This window comes from Canis lupus, chromosome 7 (genome assembly GCF_003254725.2).
Source record: "Canis lupus dingo isolate Sandy chromosome 7, ASM325472v2, whole genome shotgun sequence".
NCBI lineage: Eukaryota > Metazoa > Chordata > Mammalia > Carnivora > Canidae > Canis > Canis lupus.
Genome location: NC_064249.1, coordinates 46564293 through 46588741, shown reverse-complemented (window position 1 = coordinate 46588741; position 24449 = coordinate 46564293). Strand labels below are relative to the sequence as shown.

Genomic DNA, 24449 nt, shown 5'->3' with positions numbered 1-24449 from the left:
TGTCTTAAAAGTTATTATTTCATATATTTTGCCATTAGGATGGGGAAGTACAGTTTTTTTCAGGTCATAAGGTAAACACTATCCCTAGTACTTTAAATTGGTTAGAAGTAGTTTCCATTAGTTTTAACTAAATAAAAAATTAATTACTAACTCAATGCAAAATTTTGTATTGTGTACTGCTGATTCAAAACAATTTTAAGATATGTTCAAGAAAAAAAGGTACATTCAAGAAGCTTACTCTCTTGTAAGGAATATAAAACACGAAGATTAATCATTGAAATGCAAAGGTCAAAAAGAATAAGCACCAAATCAATGGGATAAAGGGCTATGAAAGTTTGGATATGAACTATTATTCTCAGCTCACAGCATTAAGGAAAGTTTGATCGACAAAAACACTTTTGTGATGAATGGAAACTGTAGGACAACCAGAAGAGGTGAAATGGTGGTAGTTACAAAGTAAAGATAGACTGGTATAAAGCCAGGAAAAATATCAGGTGCCAGACAAAAGAGCAGCAAATTCTATCAAACATTTATGAAAGAAGTAGTAAAAGTTTTTTAACAAACTCTTTGAGAAAATACAGGAGGAGGGAACCCTTCTCAACTCATTTTATGAGATAATTATAACCCTGATACCAAAACCTGACAAGACACTACAACAAAAGAATATCACAAACTAATATATGTCATGAACATTGACACAATAATCCTCAAAACTTTACTAGCAAATTAAATCCAGCAACATATAAAAAAATACTTCCTGATCAGTGTTGTATACCCCAGAAATGCAAGATTAATCAATCTTTGAAAAATCAATTAATGTAATTTACTGCATTAATATAAAAAAGGAAAACTTATATTAGTTTCTCAACAGATCCAGAAAAAGCAGTTGACAAGATTCAACACACACTTGTGATGAAAATCCTCAAGAAGCCAAGAAAATATCTCAATCTGATAAAGGTCATCTAAAACTCCTTTAGCCTATAACATTCTAGGGAATGAAAAACAGAACACTTTATCCATATGAAAGGGAAGAAGGAATGCAATATGAATGGTCATTAAGCATATATGAATGTGTTCAATACTATTAGTTATCTGGGAAATGTAAATTAAAATCACAATGAGAATGGGGAATCTAGGTGGCTCAGTCAGTTAAGCATCCAACTCTTTCTTCTTTTCCTTGTTTTTTTTAAATTTAAGTTCGATTAAATTTACATTAAACATATAATGTATTACTAATTTCAAGGGTAGAGGGTAGTGATTCACCAGTCTTATATAATACCCAGTGCTCATTACATCACATGCCCTTTAATGTCCATCACCCAATTACTCCATCCTCCCCTCCAGTGACCCTTAGTTTGTTCCCTATGATTAAGAGTCTCTTAAGGTTTGTCTCCCTCTCTGATTTCATACTGTTTTATTTTTTCCTCTCTTCCTCTATTATCCTGTTTTGTTTCTTAAATTCCACATATGAGTGAGATCATATCATAATTGTCTTTCTTTGATTGACTTATTTTGCTCAGCATAATACCCTCTAGTTTCATTCATATCATTGCAAATGGCAAGATTTCATTTTTTTAAATGGTTGAGTAGTATCCCATGTATATATACCATATTTTCTTTAACTGTTCATCTATGGATAGATGTTTCAGCTCTTTCCATAGTTTGGCTATTGTGGACCTTACCGTATAAACATTGGGGTTCAGGTACCCCCCACTCCATTGGTATCTTTGGGGTAAATACCAGTAGTGCAATTGCTGGTCATAGGTAGCTCTGTTTTCAACTTTTTGAGAAACCCCCATACTGTTTTCCAGAGTGGCTGTACCAGCTTTCATTCCCACCAACCATATAAGAGGATTCCCCTTCTCCACATCCTCACCAACATCTGTTGTTTCCTGACTTGTTAATTTTTGCCATTATGACTGGTGCGACATGGTATCTCATTGTGATTTTGACTTGTGTCTCCCTGATGCCAAGTGATTTTGAGCATTTTTCATGTATCTTTTGGCCCTTTTTTTTTTTTTAAAGATTTATTTATTCATGATAGTCACACAAAGAGAGAGAGAGGCAGAGACACAGGCAGAGGGAGAAGCAGGCTCCATGCAGGGAGCCCGACGTGGGATTCGATCCCGGGTCTCCAGGATCACGCCCTGGGCCAAAGGCAGGCGCCAAACCGCTGCGCCACCCAGGGATCCCTCTTTTGGCCCTTTTTATGTCTTCTTTGGAGAAATTTCTGTTCATGTCTTCTGCCCATTTCTTGATTGGATTATTTGTTCTTTGGGCATTGGGTTTGATAAATTCGTTATAGATTATCAATACTAGCCTTTTATCTGATAAGACATTTGCTAATATCTTCTCCCATTCTGTTGGTTGTCTTTGGTTTTGTTGACTGTTTCCTTTGCTGTGCAAAAGTTTTTATCCTGATGAAGTCCCAGTAGTTCATTTTTGCTGTGGTTGCCCTTGCCTTTGGAAATGTGTTTAGCAAGAAGTTGCTGTTGCTGAGGTCACAGAGGTTGCTCCCTATGTTCTCCTCTAGGATTTTGATGTATTCCTGTCTCATATTTAGGTCTTTCATCCATTTGGAATCTATTTTTGTGTATGGTGTAAGGAAGGAAATGGTCTAGTTTCAGTCTTCTACACGTAGCTGTCCAATTTTCCCAGCACCATTTGTTGAAGAGACTATCTTTTTTCCATTGAATATTCTTTCCTGCTTTGTCAAAGATTGACTATAGAGTTGGGGGTCCATTTCTGGGTTTTCTGTTCTGTTTCATTGGTCTCTGCATCTGCTTCTGTACCAGTACCATACTGTCTTGATGATTACAGCTTTGTAATAGAGCTTTAAGTCTGGGGTTGTGATGCCACTGGCTTTGGTTTTCTTTTCCAACTTTCCTTTGGTATATGGGGTCTTTTCCTATTTCATACAAATTTTAGGATTATTTGTTCCAGCTTTGTGAAAAAAGTAGATGATATTTTGATAAGAATTGCATTGAATGTATGCAATGGCAGCACAGTACATTTTCACAATATTTATTCTTCCAATTCATGAGCATGGAATGATTTTCCATTTCTTTGTCTTCCTCAATTTCTTTCATGAGTGTTTTATAGTTTTCTGAGTACAGATCCTTTGCCTTTTTAGTTAGATTTATTCCTAGGTATCTTATGGTGTTTGGTGCAATTATAAATGTGACCAACTCCTTAATTTCTCCTTCTGTTTCATTGTTAGTGTATAGAAATGCAGCTGACTTCTGTACATTGATTTTATATCCTGCCACTTTGCTTAATTCAAGCATACAACTCTTGATTTCAGCTTAGATCATGATCTGAGGGTCATGAGATCGAGCCCCACATCAGACTCTGTGCTCAGTGGGGAATATACTTGAGATTCTCTCTTTTTCACTCTGTCTCTTCCCCTCTTCCCTACCCTTTTACCTCATTCTCTCTCTAAAATAAATAAATCTTTTAAAAAATAAAATAAAATCAACGAGGTAGCATTACACATCCACCAGAATTGCTAAAGCTATAAAGCAACACAAATCCAAATTATGAAGGTAGGAAGGAATTGGGACTCTACTAGTGGTAGAGTTGGGACTCTCAGTGGCAAAACCACTTTGGTAAATAAAGAGTTAGTTGGTTTCCTGAGAAGTTACACCTATCCTGTGATCCAGTAATTCCATTCTCATGTATTTTTCTGCCAGAATTGAAAATGTATATTTGCACAAAGATTTGCTGATGGTTGTTCATAGCAGCTTTATTTATAATGGCCAGAACTTAAAACAACTCAAGTGTCCATCAATAGGGGAATGAATAAACAAATTATAGTATGTTCATACAGGGGAATAATACTCAGCAATAAAAAGAGCCTATTGATTGATGAAACACCATTGACAAATATGCTGAGTGAAAGCAAGCTGGACACAGAAGGATACATGCTCTAATAACTCATGTGTATGAAGTATAGAACGGGTAAAGCTAATTTGCAGTGTTAGAATGCTGAGCAGTTTTTGGTGAGCATACTAGGAGGGGAATAAAGGAGCTTTCAAAGGTGGTAGAAATGTTTCATATCATGATAGCAGTGTGAATTATACAGTTGTAAGCATTTATCAAAATTCATTGAATTATACAGTTAAAATCAATGCACCTCACTTTTGCAAATTATACCTCATTTTTAAAAAAACTAATGGAAAAATGATACAAATATTTTCATGAGTGTTAACATTTATTAACAGAATATACATATGTATGTATATGTCTATGTGTGTGTGTGTGTATATATATCAGATTTCTGATATATTCCCAAGAAAGTGAAGAAGAAGTTCTATATTTGACAGAAGCTTGTGACAGTACTTTCAGACATAAAGAAGTGCAGGATGCCAAATTTTGTTTATAGAAATTCTTGAGAACCAAGCAGAAGATTTATATTACAATACTCTATCAAAATAAGACCCACAGATGCTTTTTGAACAGGAAGTATCATGTGAAAGCAATGGTTTTAGATAAGTATATGCAGTTGCAAGGGTGTGTGTAGAAACTAGAATTAGGTTGTGGTAGGAAGGGATTGCTGCTCTACAAAACCACAGCACATGGCTGCCTGTAAAGGAAACCAGTTGCTGGACAACTTTGCAGGCTGCAAAGTCAAAGGCCAAGGAAACAGTGCAGTGTATGAGCATCATGGAGCATAAACAAGTCCAAGGACATTCTTTCAGTGAGTGAAGGACTCTATTTATTATTGAAATCTGGAAAAAGGATGGGTAATGGACTAAAGCCAGGGAGTATTCACACGGGAGCAGCCAGTCTATATCTTAACAACATAAGCATTGAATTAGCCTGAAGGCACAGAGTCAACACCCAATTACTGAGGAAAGTGCAAAGAGAAGAGACATTGCAGTGCATTGAATGTAAATGCCTAATAAATAGAGATGCCCTTGCCTATTCTAAAGACGCAATTAAGGACCTTCAGTTCCAGTAGCCACATGCTCTGGAATTAAAATGTTGTTTCTTTTTCCCCCCCTACAGATGGTAGATGTTCCTGCGCAAGCTTTATTCTAATACATTTTAGAAAGAGATTCAGGTCACCATTGAATCCATAGACAAGTACGGAGTATGTCTCAATAAAGTTAATTCTATGTGTATATAGGAGGCAGAGGGTTGAGTACAATGATAATAATCAAGATTATCCCTTCCTGAAAATATAGATCTTATATTTCGGTTGAAGTGACAAAACTCAGAGGTAATGTGTTTTTTTAGAAACAAACTTACATAGCCAAATGAGTTTGTCCTCCTAACCATCCCTTTGAAGCTGCATGTCTCTTTCATCATTGGACCATTATTGGACACCTTTAATAATTGTGCTCCCCAGAACCTGTCACTTCTGATGTTACTAAATATCCTGAAGAAAGACAAATCTTGACTCTTTGAAGATGTCATTGCTTTTTTTTTTTAAACAATAGATAGTTCCTTCAATATAGACATTTCAGATAAAAGGAAAAGTAATCCCACTATGATTAAAAAAAAAAGTGAGGGAGAGGGAAAGGTGTTGATAGAAACCGCTTTCCTTGTAGGGAATATGTTCTGGCTCTGAAGAAAAATTCATTTTTTAAAAAGATTGAGGAACTGTGCTATCAACGTCTAGATGTTTCCAAATACCCAGCTGTTTGGCACTCTGCAGTTCCTTCATCAGGTTGATTGAACAGTGAGTGTTTCACTTTACATCTACCTGTTTTCTGCTGTGTAAACACTGCCATTAGCTTTGTTATCATCGCTCCTGTGATCTGACCACGTAAATCAATCCTCACTCGCACAATTCATTAATGTTTTATACTTTTCCAAGGATTCCTTATCTTCTGTGTTAGGACAGCCTTATTAGGTAGGTGTGTCAAGTGTGACTTGACCCACTTTCCAAAGGAGACATGATCAGGGCTTTGATGTCACTGACTGGTCACTTGTGCAGGTTAGGAAAGAGGGAGAGAGGATTGATTTCTACATCTGATTTCTACATCTTCCCCTGGGGCTGTCTTCCAGGGAGTGTCATCTTAGGACAGGTCCTGTTCCACACTTGTGCTCCAAGGATTTTTCTCTCTGTGAAAGTTTCATCTCATCCTTTCTGAGAACTGATTTTTCCCTTTGTGTGAGAGAATATTTTCACCTACACCTCCTATAGGCAAATAAATCATTTGAACTTCTTGTTTTCTTATTTCATATTCTGATCTCTTTTTAAGTTGCTTCTGATTTTGTCATGGAATCACAAAATATTGTTCCTTTTGACTTAGATATCTGAGTGAAGCGACACCCACGTTTATTATTCTGCTTAAGGGGAGAATTCCTTCTTGGGGGATGGAGGACAAAGAAAATTTAAGGTTATGTTTTGGAGTTCATTCTCTTGAGTAAAGGAGCACCAAACTCCTTTAAGACTCGTAAGAGTTTTGCAAGGAAAATCATATAATAGTTACCAACCACACCGGTGGCCTCTTGTTACTTCAGGAATAGACAAAAGTCACAGAGGATTGAAGTTGTTAGATCTCTTAGAATGGAACATACATAATTGGAAATATAAACTGAGTGCTTCTGGTGTGCTTCTCCTTCACTCCACCCTTTGATTTTTTGTGTGAGCCCGGTTCCTGTTCTCTACCATAGATTTGTTATAGGCACGGTTTTAAAATTTAATTTTGCTAAACCTGGCACATCCATCTAGTAAATATTCAATTTAGTTCTTGAGAGTATTTTTAGTTAGCCACTGTATTCCTCCTTTAATGTCTAACTCTTTTGCCTAAATTTTCACTTAAACTTTTGCAAATCGCATCCTGTACATCATATAAGCTCTTTAAAAGGCAGCATGACAAAGCTTATTGACAGGGTAAGGGGATTTAGTTCTAATTCATGTCACTAGCTGAATATACACATAAGTTCAATTCCAAAATATACAGAGCTTTCCAAGTAGCAACCTAGTGATATAACATAACACTTCACTACCTTCACCTAACCTTGTAACCTTGAGGTATACCTCAAGCTGTACTATGAACACAGGAAGTGCTCAGTGATTATACACTGCATCTGATGGACAAAGCTTAAGGGAATAAAATTATTTCAAATAATAGTAAAACAGCTAAGATTTTATGAACACTGACTATGAGAGACTACTGTCCTCATGACAAGCCTACTTTTCCTTTCAAAGATGAAAGTCAACTTGACCAATGTCACTATATTGTTAGGAGGTAACAGTCTTTCAGCTTTATACTCTAAAATACCTTCCTTTGAAGCCTCCCTCTTAGAATAGGGAATGCCAGCAGTACATCTGCTCAGGTTCTTACCTATTTCTAATAGTTTTCCCCCAATATTTTTATGGGAATTCAGAGAGCTTGTCCCTGATGCCCGAGTAATGGATCAGAGACAGAGAATTTGAATATAATTTATGAACTAAAGCAATGTTTTGTTTATCCATTTGAGAATTGTTTGTTAAGTACATACTATATTCCTGGCACATGTAGGTGAGCATTTCTGAAAGGAAAGTGGGTATACAAATTGTCACAATGTAGTGCAGCTTGGGTCACCACAAACCAGAGGGGAACTTCAGTAGAGGATGGAATGAGGTCTGGTGTGTCAAGGAGGCTGTGTCTCTGCACTCAATGTCCTCTTTCATTCCCTTTAGCATTCTTTCCAAACTACTTCTAATTCTCCAAGGTGGCAACCCTGACTCTGCTCTTTTTATTTTCTCACTTTACTGCAAACTTCTACGTCCTCTACTACAAGCATTTCAATCCTCTTCTTTCCCTCTGACTATCACTTTATCACTCCCAGTCATTTCCCATTTGTACTTCCCATTTACTCTTCCACCCTTGCTATGGACTATGGATAATAATAACCTTGTCCATCTCCTCCAGGTCCTCTAGGATTTGGCCTCATAATTATTTCTTCTGATTATTTCCCCTCAGAGTAGAAATATACCCGTATCCCATATGCTTAAAAACAAAAGATATGACAGCAACAACAAAATTTATCTAGCCAGCTGAGGTGTTACTTTAGTCTTTTTCTTTCTTCTCTAATAAGCATACTCAAAGAAGGCCTGTGATGGCTGCTGCCACTTCCCCACCCATTGCACTTTTAAATCAAACTGTACCGAGACTCTTTTCTTATCAGTTCAAATTCAATGTTTTACTCTCAGCCTCCATTCTGTTTTACACTTCATCAACATTTGACTTTGACCCAATTCCTTCTTCCTACTGCCTTCATATTCCTAAAATCCATAAAATTTCTCTCAAGCGGTATTTTCCTGAATATGCTTCTAATATCACTCATCACTCTTTAAATATCATTGTAAATATTTTTCTCTACCCTAAATCAAACATTGATTCAGCTTAGAATGGCCGGTCCTCTTATCTATCTGCTGAAATTCTCTGCATCATTCAAGATCTAAAGTGAGTTTCATCCACTCTGTAAACACCCTGTTTTCTCTTCACCAAAATTTAGTGCTTTCCTCTGTACTTTTATAGCACTTAATAATATCTTTCACCTTCTGACTTCTGTTGTTGTTTCTTAAATTATAACACTTTACAAAAGTAGAGGAAAAAATATATAACAACACTTATGCTCCAACAAACACTAACATTTTTTATATTTGTTTTAGATATATCTTTTAGGAAAAAACATATACATATGACAAAACCCTCCTGCTTTCCCAGAGAAAACCACTGTCCTAAAATGATTCTACTTAAAAGTAATGGACTATGTGTTCTATGTTCTGAATGCCTACACGTATGTCTATATGTGTCTAATAAATATAATATGAGTGTGTGCATATATATTTACGTGTATATATACACCCTTAAATACATAATATTGATGTCTGTGTTTAATTATTTCTATAAAGAGGTTCTGTACGTAGTACTTTGTAAATGGCTTTTTTGTGAAACCTATTTACTAATTTGTATAGGTTGATATGATAAAAGGGATCATTAATTTTAAATCTACATATGAATTCAATCACACCTACCCATTCCTGTATCAGTGGACATTAAAGATTCTTTTTGTTCCATTTTGCTATTACAAACGTTGCTGGGATAAACATTTTGTACTTGTTTCTTTGTGTATATATAGAGATATTTTTGCATATATCTAGAGTGGCCACAAGGCTTTATATACTGATAGGAAGTCATTTGGTTGCTCTCTTCTATTCTTTTTTTTTTTTTTTTTTTAAAGATTTTACTTATTTATTCATGATAGACACAGAGAGAGAGAGGCAGAGACACAGGCAGAGAGAGAAGCAGGCTCCATGCACCGGGAGCCTGACGTGGGATTCGATCCCGGGTCTCCAGGATCGCGCCCTGGGTCAAAGGCAGGCGCTAAACCGCTGCGCCACCCAGGGATCCCGCTCTCTTCTATTCTTAATGTAGAGTTGATCTTTCTCATTTGAGTTTGTAGACACTTTCCTGGGAGTCATTAAGACAGTTCTTGATAGCTCTTTTCAGATCATCATTAAAAGCAAGTACCTCATGTATGAGACTGTGTCATAACTCTGTACATGAAAGGGGATTGCTGAATCAATATTGAATATTGCCAAAGAGATCTCCAAATAGATTGATCCTATTCAAACTCCCACAAGAAATACATAAACATTCCCTTACTCCAGGTCATTGCCAAGAATTTATATAGTTAGATTTTTAATTGTTTTGCCTGGTGAATAATACAATTTACTAATCTTATTGGTTAGTAAATTACTTAGTAAGAATTTCACGCAGGATAAGTGAAGATTAGCACTTTTGTATATATATTGGCAATAACTATCTATATATTAAGAATTGTCTATCCAGGGGATTTCTGGGTGGCTCAGCGGTTGAGCATCTGCCTTTAGCCCCAGCAGGGCGTGATCCTGGAGTCCCAGGATAGAGTCCCACATCGGATTCCCGGCATGGAGCCCGCTTCTCCCTCTGCCTATGTCTCTGTCTTTCTCTCTCTGTCTCTCATGAATAAATAAATAAAATCTTAAAAAAAAAGAATTGTCTATCCATAATCTTTGCCAACTTACACTGTGCTATTGTTCACTACTGACTTCCAGAACTCCTGTGTAGAGTCTGTACTAACACTTTGTACCATGTACAAATATGTACTTCCCTCTGCGGTATATCTTTTCACATTGGTATTTGTCTTCTGTCATAGAAACCATTTTCATTTTAATGCAAATACATCAAAATATTTCTATATGATTAGGCATATGTAAGTAATGTCTTGAATGTGATCATTCTGAAGATATATGCTTATAAGTTATCTTATGTATTTTCTAAAGTTTTCAATTATTTTACAGTTAGGTTTTTAAGACATCTAGATTTTACTTTGTTAAGGTGTAAATGTATCGATTTGGGTTGGAGATAAAAGAATAGGAAAATAATGATAAATTATACTTTTATTTTATTTTAGTACATATCTCCATGAAGATTTTCCTTAAATAACAATGAGCATGTATTACTTTTATCCTTTTAATAAAAACGAGATTAATATCCAAACATTCATTACTAAAGTCAGCAATATCAAGCACATTAACAATGTTGATTCTTGATACCCTGAAGAGAAGAAAAAAATTAAATACTATTCAAATGTAAGAGTTACAGAACCACTAGAGAAAATTTTAGGGGTAAATTTTATGTGTAATTCCACCAATGGAGAAAAAAAAGATCATCGTATGCTGGTTAGTCTTTTTCAAGTAGCAGTGACAATGAACAGAATAAGTAATTTGTGTCCTTCATGACTGAACTATAAATTTTTTTTCTAAAAACTCTATTCATTTATTGTTTGATGAATGTGAATGTTTTCCAGAAGAGGAGTCCAGGTCAGCTAAGTACTATATCATAGTTTGTTTGTTTTGCATCTACATTTTTTTCTATTCCTTGAGAACCGATGCAGTAGTTTGGGCATTTTTGGAAAAGCCAAAATTCTGAGTGGAGTGACCATACAATGTAGGTGCTCAACAGTTTTTTTAGCTGATTAGAACTAAAATTCTGTGTATCCATAAACAATGGTATATTGAAGCAGGACATTGAGCTATCTCAGGCTAAGGATAAGAAGATTCAACTCTATAAGTAGTGATCTTTCTTTATTGTTTTATAAATTCTTCTTTGTCCTTGTTCACAGTCTTGGAATTTAAATTACCTTCACTGCTTGAACCCCCACAATCCAGCTATATTATCCCTTTCTGGGATACTTCTTACTCACTTAGAAAACAAACATCTACTGCTCCTAATTTTCTGAAACTATATATAGATTCTTGACTTTTTGACCACACTCATTTGCTCCTGAAATAGACCTATAATAGAGTAGCTCCCAATTACATTCTACTATGTACAAAACTGTCTCATTTCTGTGGCTAGTTTTGTCAGGCATGTGTTTACCAATTACTGTACTTTTCAGTGAAAAATAAAGACCTACTGATAAGGACAATAGTCTTTCTGCAATTAAAAAACAATAGCAGCAACAACAAAAAAATGGTAACTGGAAAAGTGTAGTTGTCTGTGGTCTTTGTTCAGGCATTTATCTTCTTACTTGATTTTACATAAGTAAAATGAGAAGGATTGGATTACTTACTCTTCTAGACCATTTCTAGAACTAATATACTGTCACAACTACTCATTTAAGAGCTTGTTTTCATAATTTTCCATGTACTGTATGTTTACTTTGCATTGTTATTGACCTTATCCTTAAAACACTATTTTTCAATTGTTTTCAGTGTAACATACAATTCCTAATTTATTGCAAATATTAGTTGTGTAAGGTCAAATAGATCTTTTGCTTTAGGGTCAAATTAAAGGTCATGCCCCCATGCCAAATTCCTTCATTTCACAAATACCTTCCTATAGGAGGTCGTTTATTCATGGAGATCTGGCCAGTTATTCCAACAGAGAGACAGATAGATCCAAATGAGCTATTTACAATTACACAATCACCAAGAATAAGTTACCTGCTGCACTCTTGCACAATCTTCATATATTCTTTTCTGATTGTTTCCCCAAACTCAATACAAGTTTTCTGTTAAATATAAGCAGCTGGAGTTGAATTGAATATTAATTTATAAACACAAATTATGCAGAAATAGAACTACTATATTTTTATTCTTTGACAAGGTAACTCTTCTGTCTTAGCTACAATACCTTTGAAGGGAAAAAAACAAGGAATTTTTACAGAGTGACATTCCTTCATAAAATACCTCATGATTTCTCATAGTTTTTATACTATGGATGAAATAGGTTTTTTTTAATGTCTTTCTTATGCATTCGGACATACATAAAAATGCATGTTGATTTTAAGTGACATAGAAATGAATTCTTTATTTTAAAGTATAGTATTACAAAAGTTCCACAACATTTGACATAGAAAATATTTAATTTCCTTTGATAAAAGAATACATGCATGAATGAAGAGCTTTAGTATGTTCAAAAGTAGAAAGACTTAAGTATCCTAAAACTCTGTTTTCACTAACTTAATCTGTAACTTTGATACATATCAAAAATAATTGTGAAAGAATAGTTTATGCAGTAAATCAGCTGAATCCAACTATAATATGGAAGATCACAGAGTCTTTCGAAAGCAGGGAAACAAAAAGGGAGGGCTTCCCAAACTGTCAAGAGTTATAATAAAGCTGAATAAGTTATTTGTTATTGACAATAGGAAGCAAAATCAAGAACTGGACAAAGTAGAGGACATAATAGTAGATCCTGAATAAGTTATTTGTTATTGACAATAGGAAGCAAAATCAAGAACTGGACAAAGTAGAGGACATAATAGTAGATCCACATAGTATGGATTTTGCATATTTGATAAAATATCAAAATATCTCCTACATTAGTAGGAGAAATTATAGACTATTCTGATAAAATAGACTGACCAGTGGGAAAAACACAAGTATATCCTTACCTTATATCATATATACAAGAATAAGTTCCAGATGGATTGATATCTAAACACAAAAATAAAATTTCTTAAAGAAGAAAATATAAAATAACTTTATAACCTCAGATAGGGATTTATGAAAACAAGATGCAAAATATTATATAATATAATGCAAAATTTCACATTTTTATAACATAAAAATATAATTCTTAAGTACAACAAAAGATCATACCTGATTTAAAATGCAAGCTACATGCAAGGGAAATGTATTTACAATGTACTCATATGGCAAAATATTAGAATCCACAACATATAAAGAGCAACAACTGACCAATTTAAAATATTTAAGCACTGAATAGAAAAAAGAATGATGGAAATTTAAGAGACAATTCAAAGAAAATGTTATTAACAGCCAATAAATGTGAATAAAGATATTCAGCTTCCCTTGTAATCTCTAAATGATTTTAAAACAACAGATACCACTTTATATTCGTTTGTTTGACTAAAATAGGAAGAGGGGAACAGATCATTATTTTAGTCAAACAAAAATAGGAAGAGGGGAACAGATCATTATTAGACAAACACTGCAATAATAACTGTTATAGACAAGATATACTCACTGATAGATGCTAAAAGTAGTTGAAATTTTGAAGAGAAACCGGTTTTGCATAGTCTTAGAGATTTCCCTCAAAGTGTTTATTAACTACAAAGTGAAAGAGAGTAATTTCACCGTGGAGAATCCCAAACACCACCTTAGCTAAGTGATTAAGGTCAACAACATATGTTGATGTCATAAATCTCTTGATTCCATGCACCATGGAAATGTCATGTCTGTAGCCTTGTTGCACCCCTCACAAAACCTCCACATAATCTCATTTCAATCTGACAGAACATGAGATAAACCCAAATTGAGGGATGTACTACAAAATAACAGATCGGTATTCTTCAGAACTGTCAAGACAAGGAAAGACTGTGGAAATGGTACAGATTGGAAAAGCCTAAGGAAAAATTGCAACTAAATGCAATGTGGGATCTTCAATAGGATCCTAGAACGGAAAAAAAAAAAAATTAGAGGAAAAACTGGTGAAATTTGAGTTAAAGTCTGACGTTTGGAGAATTGTATTGTGCCAATGTTAGCTTCCTGGTTTTAATAATTGCACCATGGTTATATAAGATGTTAACCTTAAAAGAAGCTAGATGAAAACATATGGAAACTCTCATTTAATATTTTTGCAACTTTTATGTAAGTATAAAATTATTTCAAAATTAAAAGTTAAAAAGAAATAATGAAAGACATGTAGAAAAACAAACTTTCATTAATTGTTGGAGAGTTTCAAGAACAATTTTATAACATATGGTAAAGTTTAATATAAGCATGCTCTTTTCCCCAACACAATATCTTCTAGGCATATACTTTAGGGAATTATTTTCAAATTTTGAGTTGTAATCCATTAATGGGTAATTAAATTGATTTAGTGGTTACTTTAGAATCTTTGAGAATTCAGAACAGAACAATGGGAGAGAATAGAAGAGCAAAGAGAATGTCAAAGCATATTACAGTAACAGAATTGTTTTGTGAATATAAAATTTATGTATGTGTGTACTGTGCCAGCACGTACAACTGGGCACACTTAGAGGAGGCAGGAAGCACCCAAGACTTTTATGTGAGTTGTGTCTCTGTATCTGAGCAGTGAGAAACTTAGCATGCTTGTACACCACACTGTTGTATGTACTGGATTTTGTTGTCAAATATATTATCGAGGATGGGTGTCAACATCAATTGTTTAGAGAAGTTCTCGCACTTTTAAGAAATGGGAGTGAATGGGTGACGGGCACTGGGGGTTATTCTGTATGTTGGTAAATTGAACACCAATAAAAAATAAATTAAAAAAAATAAAAAATAATAAAAAATAAATAAAAGTTTTCACATGTTAAAAAAAAAAAGAAATAGGTTAGAATAATTGGAAGGTTTGTTTGTCAGAGTGAAAAATTGGAAACAAATGTGGAGCTAAAGAAAAATGACCAAACTGTACTATGCATATATACAGTATAGAGTATTATATTCCAGGAATTGACAAATCTGTCCTATTGTCTGCTTTTGTAAATTAAGTTTTATTGTAACATGGCCCCCAATTTATTTATGTATTGTCTGTAACTGCTTTTAGTTATAAAAGCACAACTGAGTAGCTGCAACACAAATGCATAACATAGACTGAAATAGTTACTATCTTGCCCTTTACAGAAAAAGTTTGCAGACCCCTGCTACATAAAAAAATTATGAAAGTGGAGCTACATATATCCACATGAAAATGGAAAAAGCAAAATGCCCCATGGAAAACAGTTGCAAAATATTATACTATTTTTAGGACTTTTAAGATATTTGAGAAATATTACATATGTAGTTTTATTATATTTATATAATAAATATGTCATATAAATATAACATAATACATAATAAACATTATTTATAATACTTATTTGTACAAATACATTTTATATATATACACATATATACATATATACACACAGTTTTTTTGAAAACATGTATAGTTTAATTTTTCTGCATAACAAATGACCACAAACATAGTAGCTCACAGTTCTATATGTTAGAAATATGAGTGCAGAATGACTACATTCTTTGTTCAGGGTCTCACAAGATTGATATCAAGGTATTGGGTGGGGCTCGGGTCTTAACTGAGGTCGGAGGTTCTTTTCCAAGTTCATTCAGATCTGAAGGAAAATTTTAGTTCCTTGTAGTATATAAAGAGACTCCTGTTTTCTTGCCCTATTAGCTGAAGTCCTTACTGCCTGCATTCCTTGTCATATGGCCCCTTCTATTTTCACAGCCAAGGATAGAGAATTCCCTGTCATCATTGTCAAATGACAATTGAATTGTCATTATATTTTGAATGTCTTTCACCAAGAATAATATTTTTAAGAGATCTCTGAATAGATCAGGCTCTTTGCAAATAAACTTCTATTGTTAAGGTCAGCTAACTTGAGATCTTAATTACATCTGCAAAATCCAGTCACAACAGCACCTAAATTAGTGTTTGAATAATAGGAGGAGGTGAATGTACAGCAAATGCTGGAGACCTTGGGAACCATCTTAGAATTCTGCCCATACCATGCAGTAGAATGATAACCAAGTAATAATATTTGCAGGAATATTTACTCCAGGAATAGTTAGAAACAGACATATTTATTTTAAGAGGTAGATGTCTTGAAATATACCAATATTTTTTCCTCAAATACTGTAAAGCAAATATAGCAAATTATTAAAATGAAATTGTGTTATGTACTTAACACATAGATGTCCATTATAGTATTCTTTATCTTCTTTATATATGAATATTCCCAATTAGATAAAAATAAATTTGTCTTCAAGTTTCATTTCAAATCCTTCCTCTTAGCTGAGCATTTTCTTTTTTTCTCTTTCTTTTTTTTTAAGATTTGGTAAATGTTTTTATTTTATTTTATTTTTTTATTGGAGTTCAATTTGCCAACGTATAGCATATCACCCAGTTAGCTGAGCATTTTCAACCTTTTTTTCATTCTTGTTTAACCACAGCCTCTTGGCATTTTCATAACTCTTATCATCAGAGTTAATACAATCATTTTTGAACGTCAAATGCATGTCATGGACCATTTTATGCCACTTACATATGTTGCCACTAATCAATATATGAAACCTGTAAGAAAGGTATGAATATCTATAGTCCAAAGTTGAAAAACAAGGTGTGACCCACTAGTTGAGTTTCTGATATTCTCACAAGTGGAGAAGTTTGATTGAGTTGAAACACTGAATTTTTCACTTCATCTAATTCATTAATAACAGTGCCTGTGTCTTCCTTGGTACTAAACTAAATTCTTGAAGGCAAAGTGCCTTGGTTTATTTAATTTTCATAACTCATAGCTCCTGAAACAGTAATGCTCATATAATAGGTACTCTTCAAATTAATTACATGCCATAAGAGGGTTCCCAGCATCTGGTAAGAAGGTGCAGTAGAAGACTAAAATTCCTTTGTGAATAAGACAAGTGTATGGGCGGGGGGTGGAAGTGGGTAGGGATTTGATAAAGGATCACATTTTGATGTTGAAAATCAATGATAAAAGTCTATTCTAATTCTGATGCTTGGAATCGTCCCCTCCAAAGATTGGAACATTCCATTACCTTTTAACAATGAGGACTTCTTTTCCATGCCCTGTTCTAGAAGTTCATTAGCTGTAACCTTTTGGTTCTCACATCTCACCACTTTGCTGGAATCTCAAATACTCAATAATCTTAAGAAATAAATGTCAAGGTATTAACCATGCATATTAAAAACAACACTTACAAATTTCACAAAGAATTAGAACGTCATAACAGCACACCAAAAATCTCACTGTGGAAAATGTACTGAGTGTATATTTATATTTATAGATATTTAATCATACTCACTTTTGATGATCCAGACCTGGTTATGTAATAGTTACAGATATAATTGGGCTTCGATGTATGTAGGATAAATTATAACATGTGATGAGCTGTTAAAACTCCTACTCTTAAATATGAATTTCTCTCCTAGCTACCAGCAAATTCCTCAAGAGTTACTCCTAGAAGGTATTCTGACTTGCCAGGTGCCTAGGTTTGCCAACTACAAATGCTACAAGCTATACTAAAGCATGATATTTCTTATACAGACCTCATTAAATGCTGCAGGCATGATATAAATAGCAAGAATAATGAACCAAAGCTCAAAAGTATGGATTCTGGAAATTTGTACAACAAACTCTGTAACTTTGAACATATGAAATAAGTTATGTAGACCTTGTGTGATTCAATCCTTAAATCAGAATAATATATCTTACCTCATTGTATCAATTAAGTTATATATTCATGCTTCAAAAAATAAGTATGACTGTATAAAGAAGGCAGATTTTTTTTTTTGCTCTCTCTCTTTTTTACATAAATTAAGTCTGGAGCTAGGCTTTCCAGGGCCAACATATGGCTTTATGTGTTTTTCAGGGACCTAGGCTTCTTCTGGGCGTAATATGGTCAGTCCATAGTTGTCAGTGTCATTGATTAAGTTCCTGCCTTGACATCTATATTCCAGGTAGCAAAGAAAGGAACAATAAAATGTGCAAAGTAAGCCAGCTATATCTTAATGTGGTTTCTCAGAAGCATCTGCATAATCTTTCTGCCTGTGTTGGCCTAACATTTTACCATGCTATTTGTAAGAGAAGTGAGAAATACAGTATTAGGAGATCACATGTCAAATTCGAAGTCAGGCATTCTATTTTCTAAGGAAGAAAGGGAGAAGACATATTAGTATATGATGAGCAGTTGCAACTACATGAGTTAAATCTAAGGCCTGGGCAGATAGTGAGGTATAACTTCCACATTGTAGAGTTATAATTCCATAAATCTTTGTCTATAAAAGCATGTAAAAAATCCTCACCATATGCACATGCACACATATATTTAACCTGCCTGTCAAATTTATGAATATGAAAATCTAGCATAAAACACAATCTTTTTGATATGCACAGCTTTTTAAAAATAACATTTCCATGAGGCACTAAAGCTTTAATATCTACAACATTCCTAAAAAGGGAAAAAAACATACACATACCACAGAGCTTAGAACCTGCTATCAATTCCATTCACAGTGGCAGAATGGCTCTAATAGCAAAGACATTTATGAGTCATAAATTACCATTTATAAATGCAGTGTTTAGTGTTCATTTCAATGGACGACATATGGTCGCAACATTTCCAAATAGCTTGAACTGATAAATAGGCCACTGAAGTGGTTCAATTTGTTAAAATGCTAACACATTAACTCCTGCAGGAGTCAGGCTGCAGGTTTGCATCTGAAATGCTGAGCACTGACTTTGAGATTGCAAGATGCTACCTTTGGAAACTGGGCAAGGATTTATGAAGTGGGCCTCACAGTCCATTTTTCATCATGATTTATATGATTCCATGTGGAGAGACTTAGTGATCCATCAGGAGAGAACCCCACTCATTTCCCTTCAAGTTTCAGAATAAGACTGCCCTAGTGACAACAATGTCCTACTGTTTTAGTTGAGCCATATCTAGTGGACATGATTGGGGGCTAAGGAATTTCCAGATATTTTAGTACAAATTAGTGAAATCCTGGTCTTTCCAAGGGGAGAGAAAAGAACCAGTAGAAAGATATATGACCTACAGTTAGCACATTTTTATTGGAAATTTAGAGGGTCCAGCATGTAAGGAGCTAAGAAGTAAATAGCTGAACAAACTGAAAACAATAAGTAAATTGCTGAACAAACTGGAAAAAAAAAAGAGAGAGAAAAAGACTCCTTTTAGATATGTCAGAGAACGTAGGTCACTGGAGAAACTGCTGAACCCAAAATTGGAGAAATAGACAGGCATATAAAAGAAATTCACAACTTCCCAGAGTGGAGACTTATAACCAATATTTAAGTAAGAAAACCTGAATTGTAATGGCTCAGTGAAGGGTGAATCTGAGCATTATGACCTCTAGGGGGTCCCAATCTAAAGGACTCACTTTTGTGAGTTTTAACTGTCAGCGCATATCAGAGAAAAATCCCCTTGTACTTCCAGCAGGAGGAGAGAAATGTAACCATTTTGAAATCTGCCAGAGCATTCTGTTCTTAATAAGGCCTGTCCTTAGGAGAAATTCTTATCAGAGCCTAATCTATTGGGGTTTATAAGAGCCTACCCGACCTTATGTAGACCTATGTAGAGATAGAGAATTACCTAACTCCAGCCTGCCGTAGCCTTCTACACAGGAAAGGGAAATATCTCAGCCTCCTCTAGCCTTCCATGTTGGAGAAGGGTGATACCCAATGCTAGCCATCCTGTCCAGCTGAGATTAGCCATCCAGGGCATAAGATCACTAGAAGACTGAGAACTAATTCTACGAACATCCTCTCCCCTCACACCTTACCACTATATTACTAATGACCTATTTACTACAGTTCCATGTACACAATAAACATGTCTGGCTTCTGGCAACAAATCACAAGGCATACTAAAAGGAAAACAACACCAACACAGACTGAAGGGACAGAGAAAACATCGGAACCAGACTGAGACATGGCAGGGCTCTTGACTTATCAGATGAGGATTTTAAAATAAGAATGATTAATAAATGAAGAGCTCTAACAACAACAATAACCCCTGCCAAAACAGACATCATACAAGAATAGATGGATATTGTAAGCAGAGAGGAAATTTCTGAGAAGGAATCAGAAAGAAATGCTCAAGATAAAAAACACTAACAAAAATGAAGACTACCTTTGAGGGTTTATCAGTAGACTGGACATGGCTGAGCAAAGATTCTCTGAGCTTAAGGATATGTCAACAGGAATTTCTAAAGTTGTAAAGCAAACAAAAATGAGTGAAAAAAATAGGCCAAGAATATTAAGAAATGTGGGACAACTATAAAAAAATGTTAACAGATGCATAATGGGAATATCAGAGGCAGAAGAAAGAAATGAACAGAAGAAGCATTTGAAACAGTGACAATGAATTTCTTCAAAATAATGTTGAGTATCAAACTGCAAAGATAGGAGGAGAACACAAACAAAAAAACTATAGCTAGTCATATCATATTTAGACTCCAGAACATCAAAGATGAATTCTAACAATAGAGCATCAAAATGCATGAGGCAAAAACTAATATTTCTACAGGGGAAATGGTTGAGTTCACTATTGTAGTGGGGACTTCAAAACTCCTCTATCAGAGTCAACAGATTGAAGAGGCAGAAAATTGGTAAGGAAATAGGAATCAGTATCACCATCAATCAAAGGTATATATTCTATATCCTTAGATTGATTACTTCATCCAGGAACAGAAGGATTTACATTCTTTTCAAGCTCACAGAAACATTTACCAAAATATATCACATTCTGGGCCATAAGACACCCATTCTTTAAAAAATTTTAAAGAATAGATAACTATACAATGTATGCTTTTAGACCACAATAGAATCAAACTAAAAATCAACAACAAAAAAGTGCTTGGAAAAAAAATCCCTGAAATACTTAGAGATTAACAACACGCTTCTAAATAATCCAAGTTTCAGAAAAAGAAATCTCAAGAGAAATTTAAAATAATTTGAAATGAATGAAGATGAAAATACAACAACAAAAACTTGTGGGAGATAGCAAAATCAGTTCTTAGAGGGGAATTTAAAGTACTGAATGCATGCATTGCAAGTAAAGAAATACCTAAAATCAATATTCTAATCTTCCACTTTACGGAACTGGAAAAAGAAGAGCAAATTAAATTTGAGGTAAGCAGAAGAAAAGAAAATAATAAATATCAGAGCATAAATCAATGAAATTGAAAACAGAATCAGTAGAAAAAAGCAATGAAACCAAAAGCTGGATCTTTGAAAACATCAATGAAATTAACAAAGTTCTAGCCAAACTAAAAAAGAAAAATGAGAGAAGATATAAATTACTAACATTAGAAGTGAAAGTAGGGACACCACTGCAGATTCTATGGACATAAAAAGAAACAGATCAATTCCTTGAATGACACAATCTGCCAAACTGACAAGAAGAGACAGACAATATGAGTGGGCCTGTATCTATTGAAGGAATTGAATAAATAATTGCTAATCTTAAAAAGCACAAAGTACCAGACTCGGATGGGTCCACTGGTGAATTCTACCAAACCTTTAGGGAAGAAATTACACCAATTCTCTACAATCTCTTCCAGAAAATAGAATCAGAGGAAATACTTCCCAAATCATTCTTTGAAACCAAGAGATAAAATACTCAGACTAGTCAACAGGATATTTAGGAAGAAGAACAAAGTCAAAGGAATGATGCTATGCTGTCAAGATTTACTATAAAACTGCAATAATCAAGGCAATGTCATATTGGTGAAACAAAGACATATAGACCAACAGAACAGAGTAGAAGAACTGAGAAGTGGACCCGCAAAATTTAGTTAGCTGATCTTTGACAAAGGTAATACAATGAAAAAAAAAAAAAGTCTCTTCAACAAATGGTAATGGAACAATTGGATATAAATATGCAGAATTATTAATCTAAGAGTCAGACTTTGCACTTTTCATAAAAATTAACTTATATTGGGCCATACACCTAAATGTAAAATGCAAATCTATAAAATTCCTGGAGGAAAACATAGAAAAAAATCTAGAAGACCTTGGGTTTTACAATGATTACACACTACACCAAAAGCACAATCCATGAAATAAATAATTGATAGACTGTACTTCATTAAAATTAAAACCTTCTGCAAAAGACACTATCAGGAGAATGAGATGAGAAACCACAGACTGGAAGAAAATACTTGCAAAAGACATACCCTGACAAAAGACTCTATCTTAGGTATGTAAAGAACTCTTAGAACCGCAAATAAAGAAACAAGCCAATGAAAAAAAATTTATTTCACACACACAAAAAAAACTGCATATAAGTGTTTATAGCAGCTTTATTCATATAGCCAAAACGTGGGAGCAACCAAGATGTCCCTCAGTAAGTGAATGAATAAAACTGACAATAGAGAATCACTTGGTGCTAAAAAGAAATGAGCTATCAACTCACAAAGAGACGTGGAGGAAACTTAGATGCACATTATTAAGTGGGAAAAAAATCCTAGATATTATATGATCCCAACTATATGATATTCTAACAGAGATAAAAACTATGAAGACTGAAAAGATCCATAGTTGCCATTGGATAGGGAGTAGGGGAAGGGATGAATAGGCAGAGAACAGAGGATCCTTTACAGCAGTGAAACTATTCTGTCTGGTATTATAATGGTGGATGCATGTCATTATACATTTGTCCAAACCCACAGATTGTACAACATGGAGTGAACCCTAATTTAAATTATAGGCTTTGAGTGATAATTATGTGTCAATGTAGGTTCATCAGTTGTAACAAATTGCTCTGGTGTGGGATGTTGATAGTGGGGGTGATTATGAGGGTGGGGACCAGGGGTATATGGAATCTCCATGTATTTTCTGCTCAATTTTTCTTTTTTTCTTTTTTTAAAAATATTTTATCATTCATGAGAAACACACAGAGGAGAGAGAGAGAGAGAGAGAGAGAGAGAGAGGCAGAGACACAGGCAGAGGGAGAAGCAGGCTCCATGCAGGGAGCCTGACGTGGGACTCGATCCCGGGTCTCCAGGATCACGCCCTTGGCCAAAGGTGGTGCTAAACCGCTGAGCCCCCCGGGCTGCCCTCTGCTCAATTTTTCTATGAATGTAAAACTTCTCTAGAAAAGTAAAGCCTATTTTTAAAATGAATTTAGAAAGGAGGAACAGGGATTTGGCAAATTTTGGAGACAACCATTATTCTAGCCTTGCCTGATCACCATAACTATTCACTCTGCCTCTGCTACTATCCCCTTCTCATTTAATCTGCCATCTTCTCTTGAGATATGTAACCCCGAGCTGGGCCTCCTCATCTTTCAAAACTTTCTTGCCAGAAAGCCTATGATTCATCCCACTGTAATTATTACATGCTGTTATGAAAGCCTGTTTTCTTTTGCTAGGGCCCTTTTTCCCTGAGGACAAGAACCATGCTTCTCTTTCTTTCATCCTGCTGTAGAGAGGCACTATGGGGGTAGTGTTTAAGCAAGAGGATTTGGGAGCCAAACTGCTTAGATCTGAATCTCAGCTTGAGCACTAGTTAACTGCATTGTGCTTGCCAAGTCATTTCACTTCTCTCTGCTTGTCTCCTCATCTGTAAGATGGGGATAATAATAAAATCTATTGCAGAGAGTTGTTGAGAAAAGTAGGAATAATAATAAACATAAAGGGCCTCAAGGAGTGAATGGCACTTAGCAAGGTCTTAGTTTTCTTTCATTATTCCAACCCTGCACTTGGCCACAATGTTACCCTCATTGGGAACATTCAGAATGTCACTTTTCTCTCTTATAGAAAGGAAGGGTCTTGTCCCCTGATAAAAAGATTATATGCATGTGATGAGGAGCATTTGTGGGGTGAAGGGCTTTCTCTGCAGCCTTGAAATCATATTACAGGGGAAAAAAAATTTGTCTTCTGTTCTAACTCTGAGACTCTGCCCTTACCTGAAGATTTGAAGAGATATTAAATTCCTCACAGCCCAGCATTCTCTTTTGCCCAACCCAAAGTCGAAATTGTTCATAATGGTCTGCTCTTACAGAAAAGAAATCACTTTATACGTTCAGATTTCATCAAGTGGATAGATGTGGTTGCTCCCAGCTGTGAGTGATAGAAGCAAGAAAATAGAAGGTGAAGAGAGGAGTCTGTGAAGTCATAGACAAACGGAGTCCTTTTATAAAAGATCACGTGCCAGCTGTGTTCAAACCCCAGGGCAGTAATTCAGATGCCAGGTGGCTATGGGCAGACATGGTCAGGAGAAATAGGACTCTAAAAACAGGACTTAGGAGAAAGAGTCAGGACTAGGAATTAGGAGGCTCAGGTTCCAGTCTGGATGATGTGAGGCAATAGCCAGGTGGTCCTAAGCAACTCATGTTAATTCTTTGAATCAGAGATAAGACAGGCTGGATTCCTGAGGGGATTAAATCAAGAGGTAGTAGGTATAGACATGATTTGAAAACTGTA

At 34.9% G+C, this 24449-nt stretch overlaps 1 long non-coding RNA gene across 1 annotated transcript; it reads right to left on the bottom strand.

Annotated features, from left to right (window-relative positions):
- Positions 1-10412: 10412 nt before the first annotated feature.
- On the bottom strand, positions 10413-24090 carry LOC118355276 (uncharacterized). The gene is made up of 5 exons (XR_004817398.2): positions 23933-24090; positions 17716-18147; positions 13485-13567; positions 12889-12931; positions 10413-12003 (listed from the first exon to the last, which is right to left on the bottom strand). It is a non-coding gene; the product is annotated as an uncharacterized LOC118355276 (long non-coding RNA).
- Between the last annotated feature and the right edge of the window lie 359 nt (positions 24091-24449).